The sequence below is a fragment of the Hibiscus syriacus genome, unplaced genomic scaffold (assembly GCF_006381635.1).
Source record: "Hibiscus syriacus cultivar Baekdansim isolate YM2019G1 unplaced genomic scaffold, ASM638163v2 tig00117034_pilon, whole genome shotgun sequence".
Taxonomy (NCBI): domain Eukaryota; kingdom Viridiplantae; phylum Streptophyta; class Magnoliopsida; order Malvales; family Malvaceae; genus Hibiscus; species Hibiscus syriacus.
This window is the reverse complement of record NW_024063533.1, coordinates 7,155,964-7,162,789: the sequence shown is the minus strand read 5'-3', so window position 1 is coordinate 7,162,789 and position 6,826 is coordinate 7,155,964. Positions and strand designations below refer to the sequence as shown.

Sequence of the window (6,826 nt, the reverse complement as noted above, 5' to 3'; positions counted from 1 at the left end):
GACAAATTGGTCTTGTTAATTTTACTTCAACGGTTTATGCAATAAACATGATGGATGCACTTTTTATGTTCAAAGTACGGTAGTCGTTGGATGTGCATGCAACAAACCTCAAATTTATATTGAAGTAAACACTGTCAAATAACAAATTCATGTTCAAAATTCCAAAACACTTCAATTACATTATAAACCCTAAATTAAAGTATTTTAGAATTTAGGGTTTAAAATATAATTGAATTATTTTAGAATTTAGGGTTTATAATGAAATTGAGGACTGTGTTGCAAGTTTTAAAAGTTGGGGGACCTAAATACAAGTTCCTGAAAAGTTCAATGACCATATTGCAAATGTACTAAAGGCAGTGTAACGGTCGGGGACCATATTGCAAACGGACTAAATGTTGGAGGACTGTATTGTAAGTTTTAAAAGTTGGGGGACCTAAATGAATGCTTTAAAAAAGTTCAGTGACCATTAATATACTTTACCCTTAATTTAATGCAAGGGTAATTTAACACAACACATTTACGTTACATGTGATAATCAGATCTCAGATACACAAACTGCTGTTCTAAATTAGGCTCAACATTCGATTCAGTTGAATTTCGGTCGAGTGAAGTTAAAAAGTTTGGAATTAATTTAGTTAACGAATTTTCTTTTATAATTTAAATTTTATTTTATACCTTTTAGTCGAGTCGAGTTTATAAAATTCGAGTTGAGTTGAGTTATTTATGTTTTTTTAATTTCATTATAAATATTTATAATGTTATAGTTATAATTGATTCTAATTTAAATGGTTTCTATAATCATATATATATATATATCTTAATATTTTTTTTCATATGCAATATGCATATACAATGCACAATTAAGGGATTCAACTTGAACTTGAAATCAATCTACTAATTATTACAAATTTTGAGTTATTCAACTCTTATTTTATAACTCAATTTTTATTTGAAAATGTTCAAGTCGAGTCAAATATTTTAATGTTGAATTAAAAAATTAAATTTTTGAAATCGAGTCGAATTTATAAACCCCTAAACCAATCACCATAGAAGAAATTTATTATTATTTTTCATTATCTTTGTCTGGAATTTTAAACTATAAATTTTTTTAAAACGTAATTTTATTATTATAAAATTTTTTAAAGATTGAGATTAATTTAGAATAAGAGTTTATAGTTTGAGGATAAATCTAGAATGTTCAAAAGTTTAAGATTTATTTAGAATGAGAGTCATAGTTTAGAGATAAATTTGAAATATTCAAAAGTTTGAGATCTATTTAGAATGAGAGTCATGGTTTTAGGATGAGTTTGGAATGTTTAAAAATTTAGAGACTAATTTATAATAAAGGACATAATTTGGGGACATATAGTGAAATTTAGTCATAAAATAATATAAACTTTCAATTTTATTTAGAAAACATTATATCTTATTAATTTTAAATTCATACAATAATGTAGTTAAAATTACGTAATAATTTAAGATATTGGTATAAATTATTATAGTGATAACAAAATTTGGGCCCTTTTTGGAATAGTATAATGACCGTAAAAGCACAGAGCAAATAAAAGCCCACTTCCCTCTTACCAAAACAATACAAAGTTTCCCACAGATTCTTGATCCTGAGATTGTCTTCTTTCATCCATTACTCTCTTTAGGGTTTCAATCCTCCGATTCTGTTCTCAAAGATGTGGCACGAAGCGCGGAGATCAGAAAGGAAGGTCCACGACATGATGGACGCGGCTCGAAAGAGAGCACAAAGACGGGCCATCTACCTTGCCAAAAAGACGCGGCGATCCTCAACAATTCATTCAAGTCATCGGCTCTCGCTGCCGTATCCACCGAGACGAAGCCCTTTATCATGCAACTCAAGACCAGCAGGGCTTGTCAGCATCTATTTTCCCTTATATGATCTTCTTATTCTTCCATTAATTATCTCTAATTTATTCCTTTTGTTTACAGGATTCCTTGGAATGGAAAACAAGATACTTTGATCGATAGGTAGTTTTGTTTTCTCATTTATCTTGATTACCAGGATCCTTTTAGACTAGGTTTAAAAAAATTAATTCCTTGTGCTCAAAATTTAGGTTTGATGGCCGAGCCCTACATGATTTTATTCGGGAGCCCGGGACACGCCATTTTAGGAATCAAGAGAAGTCCGAAAAAGAAGAAGAAGTAGAAGAGTTTGTTAATTTCGAGCGATATCGAGATTTAATTAAGCATCGCCGTAGAGGATGTCGGTACTTTGTTATTTCTCTGAATCGATAAATTGTGTGTTTAGTCCTGATCATTTCCAATGTCTCTTTTTTTGTTTTTATTGCAATGTAAGATAGAAGGATATAAATCTGTTATAAGAATAGCGATGAGTAATCAAATGAACTTTATGAGATGAGACTTGTATCTTTTGACAGTTACCGATGAGGATGGTTTACAACAAGTGAATTTGGAAATGGAGGCAAAAGTAATCACACCATTTCAACCAAACAGGTTTAATATGTTCTTTCCTATACTCTTTGTACCCCTTTGATAAGATATGTATGCATGTGATAATACTACTCAAGGGTTTTTCCCATAAAAATATTAGTGTTCGCATATTCAAATTTCTAAGAGTCTGGTTCTCTACAAATACTTTTGCTTCATGATGCATGCTGCGTGTTGCATGAGGCTCTGGTATGATCATAGACATGGAGATAAATGGTGGTTGCAGGAGATATGTTTTCTGTCTCGTGCTGTTTGGAAATAAATGTAGACAGATCTTAGTTTTATTAAAGAGGATCAAAGTTATAAACTTGGGTTTCTTTTTATTTTTCTTTCCATATGGCCTTTAGAAATCATCTTTGAGGGGTTTATTCTCTGCTTTAGTAGTTAATTTATTGCAAAGAAGGAAAAAAGCATTTTCCAATGGCTTTGGTTCATATATCGTAAAGATCATTTGGTGGCCTTCTTTTAAAAGTTTTTCTTTAGATCGTTTCTACAGCTGATGAGCGTCCTTCATTTTTGTTTCTTTGGCATGCACGATATGATTTCATCTTGAGTGCCCTGTTGGTTGATTTCACTGATGCTGATGTGTCTGACTTCTATCTATGGTTATGCTGCTTTTTTCTTTTTGTTTTTTTGGGTATATTTGGCAGACCACAGCCAGCACAACCAACCAATAAAGGTTCTTATTCCCAAGTTGGATTCTCTTATGATGGAAATGGGAAAGAAGAAGCTCATTTTTCTGATGCGGATGAAGAAGATGAGGATGAGGATGAAGAAGAAGATGAGGATTTCAACAGTGATGATAGTAATGATGAAGGAATGGATATAATAGCAAAAGAATTTGGTGTGAAAAGGTATGGTTGGCTTGTTTACATGGACAAAAAAGCAAAAGAGGAGGAAAAAAGACAGAAGGAAGTAATCAAAGGTGATCCTGCAATTGTAAGTTCATTAAGATTTATTGTTTATAGTTGCAGTTTATTATTAATATTGTTGATAACACATCTTAAATTCTAAACTTTTCAGAGGAAATTGAGTCGCAAAGAAAGGAGGACAGCTTCTCAAATAGAGAGGGAGAGAGGAAGAGAAGCTGCTCGGATAACTGGAGCACGAGTCCTTCATAATGACCCCTACCGGTAAAAATTTTAGAAGATATTTGTTATGAGCTTGTAGAATTGGGGTAGGGGTGAGATCCATTCGGTTTGGTTCTCGGGTTTCACGTTAATTTTTGATTTTGACTTTCTTTACTTTATTTTGACAAAATGGATTTGTTTAATTTTTTTATTTTTTATGTGATAAATTTTCAATGTCTTTTTACATAAATATTTCTAAAAAAAATAAAATTTCAAATAAAAAAAAAGAATTAATTATTCTTATATAATGCTTGTAAGTTATTTTCATTATTTGAAATATAGAATACTTATTTTTCCATCATAAAAAACAACCAAACACTTTGGTTCGGTTTTTGGTTTAATCGCTTTTTTGCTCAGCCCTAGAATTGGGTATGACATCATGACTGACTTGCTGATGATATCTTTTTCCACATACAGGGTGTCTAGGCGGAGTCCAACCTATGATGCTTATCCACGTTCTAGGAGGTATATACTTTCCTAGATTTCTGTTGAAGCTGTTATTTGAGGCTCATAAATAGATTTTATGTATTGATTTTCCTATTCAGGTCAAGATCACGTTCATATTCTCCACCATACTCAAGGCGCCATATGCATGGTAGTTATTCTGATGATTCTCATAGAAGTAAAACGAAGGCTCCAAAATAGAGTATATTACAGAGTTTGGAGGCTCTGGAGACAGGGATGAAGTAAGGCTTGAAGGATTTTCTCCACCATCATCTCCTCCATCTCAGTCTGACAAGTTGAACCGGTCGGAGCACTCCACCTTTAATTCTTGCAAAGATAGATTGGACAGTCTTTTCTCTGCTGCAGCTTATCCCAATTTTGTTGCCTGAGGCAAACTTTTCTGGTTTCAAATATATCTGCCCTAGGGTTATCGTCATAACTGGAAAGAGGGAGTTGGAAGGAGGCTTCCCTTCTAAAGCTCACATTCTTCCTGAATTGGAATTTCTGTGAATGCTTCCCAATATTACAGAACCATAACTATGGACGAATCTAATGTTTTTCCTTCCCTGCAGGCTATATTCCGGTCAAATACTTGAGGCACTTCATGTTTATCCCGCATCTGGTGTGTCTCTTGATAAAGAAAAGAGCAGTGAAGTGTCAAAACCAACAGTAAGGTATCACCATAATTTTTGCTTCTATTATCATATTTATCATGCCTTGAATTTAACAGTTGTATTTCCTTTCTGTCAGTGGACTACCAACTTTGGCCAAGTTGACAAAAGCAAGTGCCTCTGGAGGCCCCTCCAAACAGGGGCCGGTTGAGAAGAAAGAAACTCCTCAGGAGCGGCTAAAAAAGATTATGAACAGACAGTTAAATAAACAAAGTATGTGTATACATATCATGTTTCCCCCCCCCTAGATAGCTATTTATTTTATCTGTAAATATACTTGGAAGAAAAGAGAGGCAGTAAGTTGGTACGAATGGTTTCAGAGTTTGTAGTGTTACACATTTTCTGGAGTTGTATTCATATGGTTTAATGTCTTCTATAGTTAAGAAAGACACTGCTGCGGAAATGGATAAGAAGAGAGAACAGGAGTGTCAAAGACTGGAAAAACTTGCAGAAACAAGCCGATTAAGTTGTCAAAGGAATCGCAGCCGCAGTAGGAGTTACAGTCGCTCTCCTCCAAGGCTATATCTTGAAGTATTTTTATCTCTATGTTTTATCCATATGGCTGATGAATATTTTCTGCAGTATAATAATGTCTCCTTGCAAACTAACCAAAGACAATGAAATTTTTGGGTTGTCCCTCGGTTAATTTATTATTTATGAGGTAACTTGGAGGTATTAAGATGCTGTAGTAGCCTGGTATACAAAAGAGGAGTAGCGGCCTGAAGTTTAAACAAAATAGACATCCAGAAAATTTGTCTTAGTTAATACCATATGCATTTTCTTTTTCCTTTTTTGCCCCTTTTGTGTTGTCCACCTGTCAACGGCTTTAGGGTGATTATTTTTTCTTAACTGCTGTTGATTATATTTTCCGTCCAGTTGTGTCTGATATTTACAGGGCAACTACGCATTTTAGCTACATGCAGTCTTTTAGTGTGAAAACTTCTTGTTCTGCTCTTTTAAAAGATGTAATATGTATCTGGTGGATAATTTTTTACTGCAGAAGGTATCGACGTAGTAGAAGTCCTAGTAGGAGTTCTAGAAGATATTATTCTCGCTCACGATCTAGGTCTCACTCTCACTCCCGTTCTCGTTCGGTTTCCTGCTCACCAAGGTTGTTTTTCTGCTCTGTTAGTGGGACTTGTTTTCTGTTGCCTGATATGTAATGCTTGGAGGCTGATTTAGGGTTTGCATAAAATTATAGGGTAAGAAGTCATTCGAGGTACTGAATAGGTGATTCCGGCAAATGTCGGAGGCAAAAGTATTTGATATCATAATTTAGTGCAGTTATCTTGCGATGCTAGTTTTGGTCTCCAGCATGTCAATATATTTGCCATATATTGTAGGGTGTTGCTTTCTAATGAGTTATGCAACCATCTTCTGGACTTTATGGAATTGTATGTGTAATATAACCCAGTTAATTTTATATGCTCGGATCTCTATATTATTATTATTACTATTGCAACTGAAAAATGCCTCCTATAAAACCCATTTTGCATTCTATTTGGAATTAAAAAAAAATGGAGTGGGAAAAAGGACCATTGGATCATGTGCAACAAATACATTTAGTATCTCATTCTAACATTACTAAATGGGTTGCTAGCATGACGTGACACAACAAAAGTAAATACTTGTTTTTTATTTATGTTTTCTTTTCGTCAGAATATAAAAAGTTGGGAAATTGTTTATGAGATGCAAGTTAGCTTTGTTTCTGTGGGTTTTTCCCTTCCTTTTTCGTTACAATGGGTTAATCTATCAATTTTGTTCGTCTTTGGTTTACTTTTGCTGATTGAATGTCTTATGGTTCTGGGTTTGATTGCTACTGTTTGAATGAGGAAGTTTTGTTATTAGGAAATTGTCAGCCCAATACATGAGCAAAATTCATTTACCAGTCGATTTGGTAATAAAAAAAATCCTTTAAGCCTCTCAAAATTTCAAAAAGTTTAGTTAGACCTCAATTTTTTTTTTAAAATATATATAAACTGAACTCTTTAAATTTTATTTTAAACTTCTAAAGTTTTTGAAGTTTTTAAATTGACCCTTCAAACTATATCACTATGTTCCGTTACTATTATCACAGTAAATATATACTCCAACGGGCTCTAG

General features: G+C 33.5%; 1 pseudogene; it reads left to right on the top strand.

Annotated features, from left to right (window-relative positions):
- The first annotated feature begins 1,586 nt into the window (after positions 1-1,586).
- On the top strand, positions 1,587-6,066 carry LOC120196830 (annotated as a pseudogene).
- The last annotated feature ends 760 nt before the right edge of the window (positions 6,067-6,826 follow it).